This window comes from Gobio gobio (genome assembly GCF_949357685.1).
Source record: "Gobio gobio genome assembly, chromosome: 7".
Lineage (NCBI taxonomy): Eukaryota > Metazoa > Chordata > Actinopteri > Cypriniformes > Gobionidae > Gobio > Gobio gobio.
In genome coordinates this window covers 4,149,877-4,170,702 of record NC_137103.1, presented here as the reverse complement: position 1 = coordinate 4,170,702, position 20,826 = coordinate 4,149,877, and positions in this window count along the sequence as shown.

Genomic DNA, 20,826 nt, shown 5'->3' with positions numbered 1-20,826 from the left:
GTTCCCTAGCCATATGGAAAGAACCTTGGTTTCTGTCCCAGGGGCCAGTGTTGGAAGCGTCCTGTTGCCGGAAATCCGTTTCAACAGACGCCTCCCTCACTGGTTGGGGCGCGGTCATGGACGGCCGCTTTGCGAGGGGCCCTTGGGAGGGCCGTCATTCCTCCTGGCATATAAATTGCCTGGAGATGATGGCGGTCTACAAAGCTCTCAGGAGCTTTCTCCCGGACCTCGGCGGTCACCATGTCCTGGTACGGACAGACAATACGTCTGTCGTAGCGTACCTCAACCGGCAGGGGGGTCTCAGATCGCGCCCTCTATGCAGACTGGCGCATCAGATCCTCCTGTGGGCCCAAGGGAAACTGTTGTCCATCAGGGCAATGTATGTCCCGGGGGTCAAAAATCAGGGAGCAGACATCCTGTCGAGGCAGGGGCTGAGGCCCGGGGAATGGCGACTCCACCCGGAGGTGGTGGAGGCCATGTGCGAGAGGTTTGGCCCAGTGGAAGTGGATTTATTCGCGTCTCGAGAGACGACCCACTTCCCACTGTGGTTTTCTCTCACGCATCCGGCCCCTCTGGGGCTGGATGCCATGGTGCAGACATGGCCGAGGCTACGTCTGTATGCATTTCCCCCGATCGCTCTGCTCCCGGGAGTCCTGGAGCGGGTCCGTCGACAGGGCGCCAACCTGCTTCTGGTGGCGCCACGTTGGCCGACTCGGGTTTGGTTCTCGGACATCATATCTCTGCTGGCAGGTCAACCCTGGGAGATTCCTCTGAGGAGGGATCTCCTGTCTCAGGCAGGGGGCACGATATTTCACCCCCGGCCCGAGTTATGGAACCTTTGGGTCTGGCCCCTGAGGGGCTGGCCTGCCGGCCGATGTGATCGAGACCGTACTCAGTTCCAGGGCTCCGTCTACAAGGAGACTGTACAGCCTCAAGTGGAATGTGTTTTCCACTTGGTGTAGAGAGCGTGAGGTGGACCCAGTTAACTGCCCAGTGGCTTCAGTGCTGGAGTTCCTCCAAGATCGTTTCTCTGCAGGGCTTACCCCGTCCACACTCAAGGTGTACGTGGCTGCCATTGGGGCTTTCCACACACCGTTGGGTGATGGGCCTTTGGGTAGGCACCAGTTGGTTGTACGGTTCCTCCGTGGGGCTCGGAGGATGAGGCCTGCGGCTCGTTCCAGAGTCCCAACCTGGGACCTGGCAGTGGTTCTCGAGGGATTGGCTGAGGCCCCCTTCGAGCCACTAGAGTCAGCAGACCCGAAGAGCTTGACCCTTAAGATGGCCTTTCTCTTAGCCATCACTTCTCTGAGGAGGGTGGGGGACCTTCAGGCCTTGGCGCTTACGCCGACTTGCCTGGAGTTTGCCCCTGGCGAAGTGAAGGCCATCTTACACCCTAGGGCCGGTTATGTGCCCAAGGTGCCATCAAACGTGGTCAGGCCTTTGGTTCTTCAGGCATTTCATCCTCCGCCTCACGTGACGGCGGAAGAAGGGAGGCTTCACCTGCTCTGCCCGGTCAGAGCCCTTAAATTATATGTGGTGAAGTCTGCGCAGTGGAGGAAATCTGAGCAGCTATTAGTGTGTTTTGGTTCATCTAGGAAGGGGCTGCCTGCGTCAACCCAGACTATCAGTAACTGGATTGTCCAGGCAATAGCCACGGCCTATCAGGTGCGCAACTTGCCTTCACCTATGGCCGTGAGGGCACATTCCACCAGGGGCATGGCCTCTTCGGTGGCCCTCCTTTCTGGGGTCCCCTTGCAGGACATTTGCGAGGCGGCCGGATGGGCTACTCCACACACCTTTATTAGGTTTTATAGTCTGCACCTCCCTGCGACGCCCGGTGCTAGGGTACTCCAGTCCTAGCTGTGCCCGGTCTCCGGCTTCACACTAGGACTGGTGCTACCGTCGGTGTGGCCTAGTGGGTACTCGTTCCCCAAATTCGTCGTTACCGATGCAGTGGGAGTTCCCTCGAAAGGGAACGGCTCGGGTTATGTATATAACCCTTGTTCCCTGAGAAAGGGAACGAGCACTGCATCTCGTCGCCACACCTCGGCAGGCCTGGAGCGCATGCTTCATCGCGATAACTGCCATTACTATGCCTGGGCTGCCCTATATGTATCTTCCGGGTATGCCGTCATAGTTACGTCATGACACAACACCAATCAGGATTGGCCTGATTTCATTCATACTTCAGACGCGCTGTTGCTTAGGGAGTGTCCCCAAATTCGTCGTTACCGATGCAGTGCTCGTTCCCTTTCTCAGGGAACAAGGGTTATTTACATAACCCGAGCCGTTTTCCATGTAAAAAAATTATATTTCCTTATGCAATCGCTCCGTAAAAGTTTGGGGTCTATCTGACCCCAAGGGACTCAAACGTAAACCCTACTTGAGGGGCGATTAAGGGTTAAATGTGCTATTTAGATGCTGAGAGAAGCATCGAACATCAGGGAAAACAGCTAGTGTGTGAGTTCTGTTTACATTTTCCTCATTTGATCTGTAGTTCAGCTGTTCTTTAGAACGCTGTCTGTTTGCTGTAGTTGGCTGTTTGTTGTAGTCTGGTTTGTTATTGTTTGACCTCGTGCGAACTAACGCGTTTCACTGGGCGTGGCCATAAGCCAGCGTGCTATATAGAGCGTTCATTGTTTACTTTGAGTCAGAGAGAAGCATCGAACATCAGGGAAAACAGCTAGTGTGTGAGTTCTGTTTACATTTTCCTCATTTGATCTGTAGTTCAGCTGTTCTTTAGAACGCTGTCTGTTTGCTGTAGTTGGCTGTTTGTTGTAGTCTGGTTTGTTATTGTTTGACCTCGTGCGAACTAACGCGTTTCACTGGGCGTGGCCATAAGCCAGCGTGCTATATAGAGCGTTCATTGTTTACTTTGAGTCAGAGAGAAGCATCGAACATCAGGGAAAACAGCTAGTGTGTGAGTTCTGTTTACATTTTCCTCATTTGATCTGTAGTTCAGCTGTTCTTTAGAACGCTGTCTGTTTGCTGTAGTTGGCTGTTTGTTGTAGTCTGGTTTGTTATTGTTTGACCTCGTGCGAACTAACGCGTTTCACTGGGAGTAGCCAGCTGTATTCAATAACGACATTTAATGCGAGTATAAATTGAGTAGTACTCCGCGGCAGCGGAAGCGGCAGCCCTCGTGTGAAGCCCTCCTCGTGTGAAGACCGAAGAGTGTAAAGACCATCGACTCTACTCTGCGCGACTCCACTCGAGCAAGGACACCGACAAGGCACTTGAGTATAGCTATATATATACTTTGTCCACTTTTGTGTTTTTGCTTGTTTTCATCTGCTAATTTCTCTGACCCGTATTCACAATGTGCTTCCAAATCTCTACTATTATCACACACACCCGTAAATCACGCTCTGTACATTCTAGACGCCGTAATCCTACTAATCTGCGTAGTGTACCCATTTCCTCTGCTACATTAATGTCCATTCCAATTGGTCTCTGGAATTGCCAGTCTGCTGTAAACAAAGCAGACTTTATTTCATCTATTTCCACTCATTCACATCTCAGTCTCATGGCTCTAACTGAAACCTGGATCAAACCAGAAGACACTGTCACTCCTGCAGCTCTCTCAAATAATTTCTCTTTTTCACACACCTCTCGCCAGATTGGGAGGGGCGGAGGTACTGGTCTGCTCATCTCAAAGGATTGGAAATTTGAGCCCATCCCTTCTCTATCTGGCAACTGCTCATTTGAATCACACTCAATCACTGTCACTCACCCTGCTAAAATCCATGTTGTAGTTATTTATCGTCCTCCAGGTCAACTGGGTAACTTCCTGGAGGAATTGGATATGTTACTCTCTCACTTCCCTGAGGATGGCACTCCTCTGGTACTGCTCGGTGACTTCAACATTCACCTTGATAAACCCCAGGCTGCAGACTTCACCACTCTTCTGACCTCATTTGATCTTAAGCGAGTATCTACTACAGCTACTCATAAATCAGGTAACCATCTTGATCTTATCTACACACGCTACTGCTCCACAGACGTCACTTTAGTTACTCCTTTACACACCTCAGATCACTTTCTCATCACTCTTAACCTCCTACTAACTCCTAACACAACACACACTCCTCCGCTGATTACCTTTCGGCGTAATCTACGCTCACTCTCTCCCTCCCGTCTATCCACTATGGTTTCCTCCTCACTCCCTCCACCTGCTCAGTTCTCAGCACTGGACACTAACAGTGCTACTGACACTCTTTGCTCCACTCTAACATCCTGCTTAGACAACCTCTGTCCCCTTACATCCAGGCCAGCCCGCACCACTCCCTCTGCCCCCTGGCTGTCTGATGTTCTCCGCGAACATCGCTCTGGACTCCGGGCGGCAGAGAGGAAGTGGCGAAAAACTAAAAACACTACTGACCTAACCCTGTATCAGTCTATTCTCGCTTCTTTCTCTAGTAACGTCTCCACTGCTAAAACTACATACTATCACAACAAAATACACAACTGCTCTGACTCTCGTGCACTCTTCAGAACGTTCTCTTCGCTCCTCTGTCCTCCTCCCCCCCCTCCTTCATCAACTCTTACAGCTGATGACTTTGCATCATTTTTCACACAAAAAACCTCCTCCATCAGCAGCCAATTCTCCGCACCACAAACCGACACGCACATCTCAACAACCATAACACATACACTCCCCTCCTTTTCTATGCTCTCTGAAGCTGAAGTCTCCAAACTCATCCTTTCCAACCACCCCACTACCTGTCCGCTTGACCCTATCCCCACTCACCTCCTTCAGGCCATTTCTTCTTCTGTTACTCCTGCACTCACTCACATTGTCAACACCTCTCTTCACACCGGGACTTTCCCCACAGCATTTAAGCAGGCTCGGGTAACCCCACTGCTTAAGAAACACTCTATGAACCCAGCACTTTTAGAAAACTACAGACCGGTATCCCTTCTGCCTTTCATTGCAAAGACACTCGAGCGAGTTGTTTTTAACCAGCTCTCTACGTTTCTTGAACAGAACAACCTCCTGGATATCAACCAATCAGGCTTCAAAAGCGGCCACTCAACTGAGACTGCCCTGCTCTCGGTTACGGAGGCACTGAGGCAGGCAAGAGCGGCTTCCAGATCCACGGTACTTATCTTACTGGATTTGTCTGCTGCTTTTGACACAGTTAACCACCAGATCCTCCTGTCAACTCTCATGAAGATGGGCATCTCAGGAACTGCTCTCCAGTGGTTCAAGTCTTACCTCTCAGGTAGGTCCTTCAGGGTGTCATGGAGAGGTGAAGTGTCTAAGTCACATCATCTAGCCACTGGAGTTCCACAGGGCTCAGTGCTTGGACCACTTCTCTTCTCCATCTACATGTCATCACTGGGATCGGTCATTCAGAAACATGGCTTTTCCTATCACTGCTATGCAGACGACACTCAACTCTACTTCTCATTTCAACCAGATGATCCATCGGTTGGTGTTCGTATCGCGGCCTGCCTAACAGACATTTCTGCCTGGATGAAGGAACATCACCTGCAACTCAACCTTGCAAAGACTGAACTGCTTGTGGTCTCAGCCAACCCAGCACTTCATCACAATCTCTCCATTCAGCTAGGATCATCAACCATAACTCCGTCCAGGACAGCCAGGAATCTTGGAGTTGTGATCGATGATCAGCTAAAATTCACTGACCACATTACTGCAACAACCCGGTCCTGCAGATTTGCATTATACAACATTAGGAAGATTAGAGCCTTCCTATCTGAGCAGACCACACAACTCTTGGTCCAAGCTCTTGTTCTCTCCAGACTGGACTACTGTAATGCTCTTCTAGCAGGCCTTCCGGCATGCACTATCAAACCCTTGCAACTGATCCAGAATGCAGCGGCGAGAGTGATCTTTAACGAGCCGAAGAGAGCGCACGTCACGCCTCTCTTCATCAGACTCCACTGGCTACCAATAGCCGCTCGCATCAAATTCAAGGCACTGGTACTCGCCTTCAAAGCAACCACTGGCTCTGCACCAATTTACCTTAACTCGCTTGTTCAGACATACACACCCTCCAGGAGTTTGCGTTCTACCAGTGAACGACGCCTTGTGGTGCCATACCAGAGAGGCATGAAATCACTGTCACGGACCTTTTCCTGGACTGCCCCCACCTGGTGGAATGACCTGCCTATCTCAATTCGAGCAGCCGAGTCTGTAGCCATTTTCAAAAAACATCTAAAGACGCATCTCTTCCAGCAGCACCTGACCAATCAAGAATAGCACTTAACATTCTATTCATTCTATTCATTTTTCTGTCTGTCTAATTTATTTAAAAAAAAAAAAAAAAAAAAAAAAAAAAATCCTGTGTGTTCTGTGTTAGATTAACTGAGACTTGTTACAGCACTTGCATACTGTAGCCTCTGACTGTTGTAGTTGCTTCTATTGCTCTCATTTGTAAGTCGCTTTGGATAAAAGCGTCTGCTAAATGACTAAATGTAAATGTAAATGTAAATTTAAATAAAAACAAACTTGAAACTTGAAGACTGGACTGCAGTTCTCTACTGCTGGGCCTTACATCAAGTGCAACTATGTCTCCGCAGATGATCCAGTTGAAGACTTAACTCTTCTGCAAGAACTTCACCACCCCACACCTTAAAACCAATGCATTTACACACACACACACACACACACACACACACACACACACACACACACACACACACACACACACACACACACACACACAAACACACACACACACAAATGTCTGTTTCTTCCCTGCATTTCTCCTCTTGCTTCCTAATCGTGTCTAATAAACATGGTATTGTATATGACTGTTATTGTTCATACTTTTATTGTTCATACTGTTATTGTGAATCACTTTTTATAAAAGCATCTGCTAAATGTATAAATTAAATTGTAAATAAATAAGATGTTACTTCAGACAAAACAACCCTCATTGACCACCAAATCAAATCAAAATCAAATCAAATTAAATCACTTTATTGTCACACAGCCATATGCACAAGTGCAACAGCAGGTGAAATTCTTAGGTGCAGTTCCGAGCAACATAGCAGTCATGACATGACATGTACAACATTTTAAAGCAACATCATATTACACATCTGATGCGCACACAGTTATTAACAGCACAGTAAAACTCTACAATAAACAATAAATAATTTACACAATGTGAGTGTAGTTCTCACAGCTTTAAACAATATACACATACTTACAATACACATATACTTTAAACAATATAAACTAAACATACATTAAACAATATAAACTAAACATACATTAAACAATATACATTAAGCTATAATAATAATAATATACAATGTACAGTATACATTATTATTCACAGTAGAGATCCACACAACAGAGTTATGAGAACCAAATGTACAATAGGTGCTATATGATAAATGATAAATAATAAATGATAATAAATGTGTATATAGTGTGTGTGTATCTACAGTGGGTTGTGCTGAGTGATAATTCTGTCCAGTGTGTGTTGTGATCCTGATGGATCAAGGGTTAAGGAGTCTAATTGCTTGTGGGAAGAAGCTGTTCTGGAAACGGCTGGTGCGTGTTCTGATGCTGCGGTACCGCCTGCCTGATGGCAGCAGTGAGAGCAGCCCATGGCTCGGGTGGCTAGAGTCTCTGATGATCCTCTGAGCTCTCTTCACACATCGCCTGGCATAAATGTCCTGGAGGGAGGGAAGCTCACCTCCGATGATGCAGCTGGCCGTGCGCACTACCCTTTGCAGGGCTTTGCGGCTGCGGGCGGTACTGTTGCCGTACCAGGTGGTGATGCAGCCAGTCAGCAGGCTCTCTATAGTGCTGGTGTAGAAGCGTGTGAGGATGTGGCGGTTCATTCCAAACCTCCTCAGTCGTCGCAGGAAGAAAAGGCACTGATGAGCCTTCTTCACAACGGCCTCGGAGTGGACGGACCATGAGAGTTCCTCTGTGATGTGGACACCGAGGAACTTGAAGCTGCTGACTCTCTCCACCGGTGCTCCATCGATGGTGATGGGGCGGTGTTCTCTCTCATTCCTCCTGAAGTCGACCACCAGCTCCTTGGTCTTGTTGACGTTGAGGGAGAGGTTGTGTTCCTGACACCATTGTGTCAGAGTGTGCACCTCCTCTCTGTAGGCCGTCGGTTTGGGGTCGGTTTGCGCGGCGTCTTGCTCTGATGAGCACGCCGGCTCTACTTCCCCGTCTCCGGTGGCGTTTTCGCGCGTCGTCGTTGAGGAATTTAAAGTCCGGTTTTCGGTGTGCGATTGCCGAACCAATGTCCAAAAGTGTCTGTCTGTCGTACGTAGTAAGGCAGACAACATCCAAGACAAAAAACATAAAAACTATAAACAGCACAAACAAGAAACTACAATGTTTCAGCGGAGCTCGCAACGAAGCAGCCATCCTCGGCGCCATCTCAGGTATCACCTGAGCAGATTAGATGTTTTCTTTTTCTTTTTTTAATCATGGAGTATATACCAGAAGACTGGCACAAGATGGACATTGTGAGGCAGGACCTGATTGTTTTCAATCCTCACGTGCAGTGCAGACATTCAGTCCCTCCCCATGAGACAAACATCCATCCAGCAAAATTTGGTCTTTTGAATACATCACCAGCCGGGGTGTGAGTGGCGACAGCACAACGTCACTGAAATCTAAGTGCTGTATGGCAGGATAGATGTGAAAGACCCACTTTCAACCACCAAATCCACCACAAGTCTGTGAGCCAGAAGTAGATATAGTCACTGTGCTGGTAATGCTGGGAGTAAAGCTGAATAATCTGCGTACAGTACAGTAACTTCTATAATTCACAGACCTCACTCATATTTGATTGCACTGAACTGCATAGTTTAGCGTAATGTCCAATCTTTTTACACTTTACAGCCAGGCAGTTCAGAGCGTTAGCTAAGGGCATGCCCACACTATGTTAAAATGAAAACATATTAGTGTGGACATGGCCTTTTGAAAGCGCTCTCCAAAGCGGATAAGTTTGAAAATGCTGTCTTCATGTTGTAGTGTTGACTCCGTTTTCAGAGATATTTAAAAACAATGACTCATGTTTAGTCGTGACGCATATTGTACCAATAGATATTCATGTTTATACCGCTTTTGTGCCTGTTATTTGCTATACTTCACACACTCTTCATATCACAGTCCTGCAAAGATGACAAAATATGTACTCGCAATTGCTGTCATGTGGCAAAACATGAGCAGTTGCATTTTAGACCAAACATATAACGGTGAGTGAGTGCGACCTGGATGTACCATGACGGCAGTTTAAAGGGTAACTAAACCCCTGCTCAGAGCTTAACTCCACCCACTGGCAAATTTTGAAAAATGCTGGAAAAGTGGGCAGAGCCCAGCGGAGACAGAGGGGACGAACCGAGGGCGGGGCTGAGCGGAGGGCGTGCACCTGAGACCCGCAGTGACGGGTTGATTGACAGCTGTCTGACTCGCGAGTCGCAAAGATGGAGAGTGACTGGAGTGACGCCAGCTTTGCAACAGAGCGGTCATTCTCCCCCACCTTCACCTGAAGTGGAGGAGGGTGGATTGTCTGTAGACACAGACCCAGAGCCTTATCAATGCGAGCCGCTGCTCAAACTGCGTTAACTCCCGGTGCAGACGATGCTAGTGAAGCAGCCGCGCAAGAGAACTCCCCTAATCTATGAACAGTCAAATCCTTACATGGAATGCCACTAAAAATAGATCAGATATCTGATATACATACAATTCAAATGAACTGAATCAGCGCAGCAGCGCAGGACCAATAAGTTCAGACCTAAAAGCCTATTGCTTTTAAACAGATTTCCTCAAATAAGTTAGACTATATACGCCAGCACGTTGCGGTATTGTTATTCGTTACCGCGTCCGCGGCAAACACTTGCGTGTCAGGGTTTGAAAGCGCGTCTCATGTATGAAAATGATCTGTACACATGACGGGCGGCAATAATATCGCAAGAAAAGCCTGACGTGTACTGACAACTGCATTATTTAACTGTATTTTATTCATTACAATGTTAAAGCAAGTGTCAAGTCAGTTTCATTCATTCTACTTCATGTAACATGACAGTTCATACTGGAGTGAAGCCGTTCTCATCATGTGATTGGGGGAAACATTTCTGAGGGCGTGGTGAGCTCGTGCTAGGGGCGCGGATTGTGAGCCGTTGGAGGTACCATCCTACGTCACGATGTACCACAACGTCCAATAGGAAAATTCAACTGCAGTAGCCACCGTTCAACCTTAAGAGGGCAGCACTTTGGCGGTTTTACACCATATTTTATAGAATTAAAACACTTTATACTCAAATGTCAAAACATTTACTCGAATCAATGAACAGCATTAATAAAGCCACAGTATTACAGATCATTAACTAAAAAAAGTTGGTTTAGGGTTTAGTTACCCTTTAACAAACTCAGGGTTACAGGATTAATTTCGAGTTGACAAAACCAAACCAAACTATTCAGGCTTTGTTGGTCCCATGATGCTGATTATCTTCTTTCTCTGTTAACTCAGGCTTTGATCCTGAGTTTAGGAGTTTAGCTGTGACATCAGTAGTGAACAGCCAATCACAGGCCGTGGATCAGTGAAACTGAGATTCACTTCTTGTGAGAGAAGCACTGAGATTCACTTCTCTCTTCTGCAGAATATTACATGATTGAAAAATATTAAGAATTTAAACAAATCTAGGTCTATGAAAGAGGACAACTTTAAGAAAATCTCATTTCAGTTTGAGATCTCTTATCCAGAACATAACCTGCCCTGGGGGGTATTCCAGAAAGCAGGTTAAGCGACAGAAACACAAACGGGTATGTTTAAGAGTAAGTTAGCGGATAACCTCAACTTTCGGTTCCAAAAACGGAGGTTACTTTCAGGGTATGTAAGTAACCATAGCAACTCACTCTCTGAACATAGCCTGCTCCAGAGCAGCTCATGATCCAGGGTTAGTTTGCTTAAGAGGTATTCAGTTGTGTTTTATATCATTAATATAGTTATTAATATAACAAAATTTGTTTCAGTTATATAATATACAATATCATATAATCATTTCAAAAAATTGGAATAAAAAATACATAAAAAATAAGTTTAAATGTTAATTAAATTAAAATATATTTATTTTATTGTCATCTCACACATGGATCTGCATTTAATTAATTAGCATCAAACAAGCAATTTAACTGTCACAGACACGTCAGGTTCCACCCTCCACCAATCACAGCGCACTCCTTCCCCAGAGTACTGATCACCATCACCTGCACCTCATCACCAGCACTATAAGACTAACAACCGCACAGCACTCCACGTCCGGTCTCGTTCGCATATACTACAGGCTATGCTTACCTCAAGGACTCCGCTACACTTACTGACCTGTCTCTAGTGATGGGCAGACCGAGGCTTCGTGAAGCACTGAAGCAGTTGAAGCAAATGTGCCATATTGTTTCGAAGCTTCGAATCAATCTGACACCCGTCTCTACGGCGCCATCTAGTGGTTATTTGCATGTATTGATCTGAAATACCTTGACAATGATCCATGAAAAAAAATTGTTTTTAACATCTGTCTGACAACTACATGATCTTGGTTTTGTAACCTGTAGCCTCGTCATTGTAAAGAAGTATATATATTTTGTTTGTTATACAAACTGAACATTAATAAAATAAATAAAGCCACAATGTGTCACATTTGTCACAAAACATTTTTATTCAAAAATATGAATTGCTCTGCTGTTGAAGGACTCAGCCGACTTCTTTTTTTACATATAATTTCTCCAGCCTTTGAAAAAATCCTCTCACAAGGGACACTTGTTGCTGGCATGCACAAATATTTTTTTGCAAGTACACACAAATGAGGGAAAATTACTGCTCTCTCTTTCCAATAAATTAATGGATCATGCGTTCTGGGCAAAAACGCATCTTTCAGGTACTTCTTCACTTCTACGGTTGCATCAGCTGTAGTACTGTGTGTCGTCTGGGTTTCACGGATACGACTATCAAACAGTTCCCATAAACTGTCCTGGGTTTCTGCTGGTGATGTTGTTGTTGATGATGATGATGATGAGCCTGATGTTGACATTTGTGGCTCTGAATGAAAATTAAAACAACAATTACTTACAAAGCATAAACTGACAGCATATATGAAGTATAATGGTTCATAATTATTCAGATTACCCATCTCCATAAAGTTAGATGAAGACTGAGACTGCTCACCAGGAGTTGCTGTGTTTGAACGCATCAGTGAAGCGCACTCCAGTGTGAGGTTTTTTTCAGCCTCCTGGGCGTTGGTGGAATTCCCAAAAGCCACATTTTTGAACCTTGGGTCCAGCAGTGTAGCAAGCCCCAAGGCTCTGAAGGTCTCATACGCCCCACATCTGGAGTGCAGACCGTCTTGCAGGTGTGAGCCTGTGCAAAACAGGAGAAAACCATATGAATATATATTAATCACAACAATATGACATGTATAGCCAAATAATGGGTAGAATGGTCATTGTGGCCTACCTAATTGTACAGTTGATTCTTGTGGTACATGTCCTTTTTTCTGTTTAAGCTTGTGCTGCAACATCCTGTACAGAGGTATAAGTTTTGAAGCTGACACTCTCTTTTCCTCTGACAACTCTGTTGTTGCTAGTTTAAATGGTTTCAGTATTGACAATGAATCTTCAATAATTTCATACTCCAAACTTGTCAGCGGAGCAATATCACTTTTTAAATTTGAAAGTGCAGCTCCCACTGGCTCTCGTTGATCATACAAGCGTTGCATCATGTCGTATGTGCTGTTCCATCTTGTCTCAACCTCCTGGATCAGTTTCAGAGTTGGTCTGGCCATCAAACCCTGCATCTCCACAAGCTTGTCCTTTGCTTTGCAGCTGGATCTAAACAACCCCACAATCTTTCTGGCTTTCTGCCATATTTCACTGATGACTGCCGTTTGATCTAGTGCCTTCTTCACAATCAAATTCAATGTATGGGCAAAACATGGCACATGGCGAAGTTTGAGCAGCTGGGCACTTAGGACCATGTTGGATGCATTGTCAGTCACCATACATACAACTTTGGATTGTATTCCCCACTCAGCCATTAACAAGGATTTAGCCTCCATGAGATGCTGGGCTGTGTGGGTTTGGTAAAACCTCCTTACACCCAGTACAACAGTTGCCAGCTTTGCTTCTGGTGTTATGTAGTGGCAAGTTACACCAAGGTATCCGTCCATATTAAGGGAGGACCACATGTCAGCCGTAAGGCTAACAAATTCTGCCTTTTTTAGGTCCTCCATTGTCTTCTCCTTGGTTTTGTTGTACCTTTCGGTCACCATAGTTTTAAGCGCCCTCCGGGATGGGAGAACATAGCTTGGATCAAGCTTGTTCACAAAGGCCATGAAACCCTCATCCTCCACGACGGTGAAGGGCTGCAGATCCTTCACCACCATGTTGACAAGAGACAAGAGCCTCATCCAATTCCCTCTGTCTACCTTTTAAAATAAAAAGATAAAACATGGAACCATCTTTCACACAGATACAGTGAAAAAAAATATAGAGAACTACTGTATATAGAGTGCACTGCTATTAAAAGTACTGGTTCATTATTTGGAAACCTTTCTAAACAAACAAGTTATGTTTGGTAAAGTTTATGCTCAGACAAACACAGATCAAACTGATTTTAGAACAATTAGGAAAACCAAACTGATGTCTTCACTGGCTGTCAATGGGTTAATTTGTAGGCCTATACATGTTTTCCATTTAATACAGTGGCTAAGTTTGTTAAGAGTTATATTGAAATATTCACAGTGAAGCACGATTAAGACAATTGGGAGTTGTGATTGGGACATTACTTTTTAGGGGTGGTTTACCTTTAAAACTACAGACTTTCTAAAACAGTGTCCCAACCCTTTGTGATTTTATCTGAATTATATTTCAAACAATGCATACCTTGCTTAGACGGCCCAGCAGTGTCAGTAGCAGGCCTAGGTACAGTCGGAATGTTACCATCCTCTGCACCCTCCAATATGGCATGATGAGTGCTCCTCAAATGGCGCATCATGGATGATGTATTGTTGCAGAAGGCTAGCTGCCTATCACAATACACACATCTCACTTTATTTGGTGTTTCCAAATGGAAATGCTCCCACACCACAGATGTACGGCATCTCTTGCGTGGAGCCTCCATTTTGATATATTCTATTAATATATCTATCTATATATCACCTATGAATCTATATCTATATAATTCTATATATCTAACTTATGCTGTGCTATCTATCTGTTACTATCTAACTTAGCTTATATGAATGTGTCACTATATCTATCCTAACTATATGTCACTGTCTATACCTATCAGTCAATATATCTAATTTAAATCTAGCCTAAATATAACTAACCAAAGCGCACTATAAATCTCACTGCTATCACTGCGATCTCCAGGCTCCATCGTTCATCCATCTACTACACAAAGGACAGTAACTCTCTCTCTCTCTCTCTCTCTCTCTCTCTCTCTCTCTCTCTCTCTCTCTCTCTCTCTCTCTCTCGTATCATCTCCAGTTCTACCAACAACCCGTTAACTAACCTGTGTTACAACACCTGCTCTACTGTGGTCTAATAAACAACCCTTACCTGTTAACATCTGTGTCTGCCTCCTGTGTACTTGTAACAATAACTTTTGAAATATTGCTTATTAAACGAAAAGATGATCGCATAACCACCAAATTGAATCGTTGATTCGTCGCTCTGTTGAGAACGCCTTATGTGTTAACCGGGAACATACTCTGAGTTGGTTGAACTTACTCCCGGACTCGTTTTTGGAACCAGCATACCTCGAGTAAGCAAGGTTTGAGTTAATCAACCGAGAGTTCAATGTATATGTGACAGTAAGTTAACCTTGCTTTCTGGAATAAATCTAAAACCCAGGATTGGCACAAACTAAGCCTAAACATATCTGGCTAGCCAGCTAAACCAGCTTCATGGTATAGGCCCCTTGATTCAATCAGTGAAAGGTGAGATATTTTGCTAAAATGATCCTGCCAGAAGAGTTGTGTGAAAACTTGATAATGTCTTGTTCTGTCTGTCATCTCGGACTTAAAGAGGTTTAGCGCATGCACGGCAAGGTAAATTTAGCGTTTCCCGACGTTTCATTGTGGACAAGAAACTTTTGGAAAACGCTTGATAACGCTTGTGTGGATGGAGAGCGTTTTAAAATGAAAACACTGTTTTCAAATCTATCAGAATTTGATTCAGCTGTACAGCCGCTGTGGAGAAAACGCTTATGTCATTAGTTAATTTCAATTATCATACAGTGACAATGTGGGCATTAGATCAGTAATTAGATCATTAATTTAGTTTACATGTTTAATTTAGTTTAATAATTATATTTATTTGGATATTTAGTTGAAAATTTAGTGTCCCCAACTGAGCAAGCCAAGCCAGAGGCAACAGTGGCAAGGAAACCAAAACCCCATCAGGTGACCTAATGGAGAAAAATAAACCTTGGGAGAAACCAGGCTCAGTCAGGGGGGCAGTTCTCCTCTGACCAATTAACAAACAGCGTATGATTATTATTCTGGAAACTTTACAGGTCAGAGGTCATAATAGATCGAGAATATTCAAAAGATCGGAGGCATCATGCCAGAGACGCGTTTATTGAGGATGCCGTATTGATTAAACAATTATTAAATGGGAATATTCGAACAATCAGAGTCATCACGCCGGAGACGGGTTTATTGGGATGCCGGGTCGTAAGGCAATTTCAGGGGGAGTCTAATTGGCTGATTGTTATGGGAAGTGTTCCTGGTTCCGGCTGACCTAGTTAATGCAGCCTAACAATCATTTAATTGAAAAAGTGTTTTATGTGTATGCCATAGTAAAGAGATGTGTTTTTAGTCTAGATTTAAACTACAGAGTGTGTCTGCTTCCCGAACAATGTTAGGAAGACTGTTCCAGAGTTTAGGTGCTAAAAAGGAAAAGGATCGACCGCCTGCAGTTGATTTGGATATTCTCGGTATGATCAACTGGCCAGAGTTTAGAGACCACAGTATATGTGATGGAGTATAATATGGTAAGAGCTCGCTCAAGTATTGGGGAGCTAAACCATTTAGTTCTTGTAAGTAATAAGCAAGATTTTAAAATGTATGCGATGTTTAATAGGCAGCCAGTGCAGTGTTGACAGAACTGGGCTAATATGGTCGTACTTCCTGGTTCTAGTAAGAACTGGAGCTGCTGCGTTTTGGACCAGCTGGAGTTTATTTATTAAGCGAGCAGGGCAACCACCCAGTAGAGCATTACAATAATCTAGCCTTGAGGTCATGAACGCATTAACTAACTGTTCAGCATTTTGCATTGAGAGCATGTGCCGTAATTTAGATATATTTTTAAGATGGTAGAATTCAGATTTACAGATGCTAGAAACGTGGCTTTCAAATGAGAGACTGACGACGAGGACTTGACAGAGCAGCCATCAAGTGTTAGACAGTATTCTAGGTTACTACTTGTGGAGCTTTTTTGTCCAATAATTAAAATATTAAGTTGCAGGAAATTACTAGTCATTCAATGTTCCTCTTGTGAATTGGTAAGTTTCGTCAGGGCGTGAAGAAATATAGAGCTGAGTATCATCAATATAACAATGAAAACTAACGGCATGCTTCCTAATGATATCTCCCAGTGGTAGCATGTACAGGGTGAAGAGCAACGGTCCTAGCACTGAGCCCTGCAGTACTCCATACTGAACTTGTGATCGGTGTGACATCTCTTCATTTACTGCTACAAACTGATAATGGTCAGATAGGTATGATTTAAACCATGCCAATGCAATTCCACTAATGCCTACATATTTTTCGAGTCTATTCAAACAATGTTGTGGTTGATAGTATCAAATGCAGCGCTAAGATCGAGTAACACTAATAGAGAGATACAGCCATGATCGGATGATAAGAGTAAATAATTTGTAACTCTGATGAGAGCAGTCTCTGTACCGGAAATCCTCACAGATACCATTTCTTTCTAAAAAGGAACATAATTGTGAAGACACTGCCTTTTCTAGTATTTTTGACAGAAAGGGTAGATTTGAGATTGGCCTATAATTGACTAATTCTGTAGGATCAAGTTGTGGTTTTTTAATAAGTGGTTTAATAATAGCCAACTTAAAAGGTTTTCTCCTTTTTGCTGCAAATCAGTGGACAGACAATTTGGATAGCAAGTTTCTGCACTGCAGAATAACAACAGTTTTTTGATTGTTTAATAACAATTCCAGTCTTGCGTGAGAACTCCAGTCTGATCTCGCGTTGTTTCCTTCTCACTTCTCGCGTGTGTTTGCTTGTGAAACATAATTTCCCACATGGAAATAATCTATATGAACATATATGTTTTAATATATGTTTTTTATATAGGTTTTTAATATATGTGACATACATCAAATTGACCATTTTCCTATATTATATGTACATATATGTGTACATATATACACGTCCATACATGTATATATATGCACCTATATGTTCACCTATGTACTTTTTTTTGGCTACATTTAGACTGTAATGACCTTTCAACCATATTCATCTAGAAACTGCATTAAGACAATACAGAAAACATTGCATTTTGCATTGCATTTGGTGGATGTAACGGTGAATGTGTGGATGTCTATGAGCTGTAATGTGAATCTGGAAGTGACTTAAAATTGGAAAAAAAGCTTTGATTGACAAAATAAAAAAAAACACAAACCATTTTGTTATACATTTCCTTCTTTTCCACTATCTTCATACAAGAAAGAATCGACCTTGTAAATGATTCAGGAAAATGTGTAGACATCATAGCTTTCCATCTCCTCTCACCTAATTGCCATAGTTAAATTCCATAACATGCCAATTACATGTGATACCAATTTCACGTGTTCGCACATTCATAAGTTCTTGCATAATTTTTTTGAGTTAGTTCTTAGTTATTGCATTGATAATAGATAATATGAGCTAGGCATCATGTATGACAGTTGCCAAAGTGAGATGTGAGCTACAAAATGACCAGATTCTGCCATGAGCTATATAGGAGACATATCTTGTATGTATAGGGCTTATATGTGGATATAAAGAAGCAATACAGGAGACCTATATGGCCTGTATATGCACATAAATGCACCTCAAATTTGCCTATATGTGGCATATATACGCATATATGTGCATATAAACTGCATATAGGTTTCATATATGCGCATATATCCTCATATAGGTTATTTCCATGTGTGATGCGGACGGGACAGAGCTGTCGGCGATTCTTTCTCTTATACAGTGATGCTAGGGCTGGGCAATTTTATCGATTCTGCGATATAAATCGATATTTTTTCTCCCAAGAAAGTATCGATTTTTAAGCCACGAGTATCGATACATAAGTCGCATTCAAATCCCTGTGTTTACCCCCATTTGCATTGTAGGAAGAGCGGTTTGGTCAGCCAGCCGCTAGTACCGCTGTAGAGCAAGTTACCCGTACTACTAACTTTACACAGACGCCGACGTCTACCTCTTCTTGTTTACGGAGTCAGAGCGAGGAGATTTAAAAAAATGGCGGCGAATATAAATCCAGCACCTTCATGCTTAAAAGCAGATGTGTGGGATCGCACTTTGGGTTTAAAAAGAAGAAGGAAAGCGACGACTTAGACTCAGGGGTCAACAACATGAGTCGCCCGCAAGGACCGCACGAGTTGCCCGCGGGTCTGTTCTAAAAATAGCTCACCATAGCAGCTGCGTTCCGTCGCTTCCGTGTTAATTTAAGCGCAGGGCTCCAGACTGAAGCCGAATATATACTAGTGTCTGTAAATAATAAACTGCAAAATACTATTTAATAGGGATGGCAGACGCGAAACAGACGTTTCGGGGCTTTGCCGAGATCCCGAAGCGCAGATGTTTCGAAACACTGCTCCGAACTGTGATTCGAAACACCCATGTCACGTGACTATGGCTAAATGAAGCTTCAAAGTGTTTCATCAGGTGGCGCCTGTCGAAACTGCGTTGATTAAAGGGGGCGGGAACAAGCCACACAGTCACACATCTGTATAAACCTAATTCACCACAGTTTAAAAGTGAAGTAAATCCATCTTCACCTCGTGGGTTTTTGTGAGAGGAGAGTGATTTTGTGATAGCAGTGAGATTTATAGTGCGCTTTGGTTAGTTATATTTAGATAGATTTAAATTAGATATATTGACTGATAGGTATAGACAGTGACATATAGTTAGGATAGATATAGTGACACATTCATATAAGCTAAGTTAGATAGTGACAGATAGATAGCACAGCATAAGTTAGATATATAAAATTATATAGATATAGATTCATAGGTGATATATAGATAGATATATTAATAGAATATATAAAAATGTGGGCTGCACGCAAGAGATGCCGTACATCTGTGGTGTGGGAGCATTTCCATTTGGAAGCACCAAATAAAGTGAGATGTGTGTATTGTGATAGGCAGCTAGCCTTCTGCAACAATACATCATCCATGTATTTACATCATCCAAAAATATTTGTGCATGCCAGCAACAAGTGTCCCTAGTGAGAGGATTTTTTCAAAGGCTGGAGAAATTATATGTAAAAAAAAAGAAGTCAGCTGAGTCCTTCAACAGCAGAGCAATTCATATTTTTGAATAAAAATGTTTTGTGACAAATGTGACACATTGTGGCTTTATTTATTTTATTAATGTTCATTTTGTATAACAAACAAAATATATATAGTTCTTTACAATGACAAGGCTACAGGTTACAAAACCAAGATCATGTAGTTGTCAGACAGATGTTAAAAACAATTTTTTTTACATGGATCATTGTCAAGGTATTTCAGATCAACACATGGAAATGATGAATGAGAATGAGACGCGCACCCACTGTCATATCATCATGAACACAGACACTGGTAATCACGGCAACCCGTCAAAATAAAAGTTCGGTTTAACGTGAGATTTGACCACAGATTGTAGCCTACAGTAAATTTAGCTACGTCTCTATGTAATAATAATACATCTCTACTAATAATAATAATTATGAAATAAATAATACTAATTATATAATTATTAATGGTTGCTTATTTTTCACTTGATCTTTCATTTATAAACAATGTTTACTTTTAAACAGCATACAACCTTTACATGTTTATGTATTATTTACTTATGATTATCATCATATATAATAAAACATTTATGTAAAAAAAAAAAATAGTGGTATTGTACCGACTACTGGAACTACTACTATACTCTTTCAGTTGTAAAACAGTTTGGATAGTTGTTAATATGAGAATTATGATGCATTATTTAAGAGTTTTAAGTATTATATAACATGAGTAGCTCTCTTTGACTTTCTTTTTTAAAAAGTAGCTCTCAAATGAAAAAAGGTTGGAGACCCTTGACTTAGACAAAGCATTGCGGTTGATTTGCAAGCTGTGTGACACAAACGTGAAATACTCTGTAAATACCAAGTGTCAGTGTCAAGCTAAAAAAAGCTGTCAAAGAAACTGTTCAGAACAGGCCACTTGCTGCAATTTTTAAAACTCCATTGTTAATTGCAATACTGCACTTTATTTACTTTTCAAAGGCTTGTAAGCTACAGTTTGCACTGTTTCAATAAATGGAACTAATTTTCTCAACACATCTTTGATTCATTTTGTCCAGCATTTGCAAGCTGTGGACTCTCTGTCCCGTCAGAGACATATATTGTGTAATTGATGATTTTAGTTTTCAGTTCAGTTAATTCAATCCAAGTAAATGAAACACTCACAAGATGTCACCAAATTCACTCTGTCCCCTTTAAATCTTTCAGAAAATGATGTAAGTGTATCGAATTATATCGAATCGTATCGTTGGCTGAATATCGTGATATATATCGTATCGTGAGCTGAATATCGA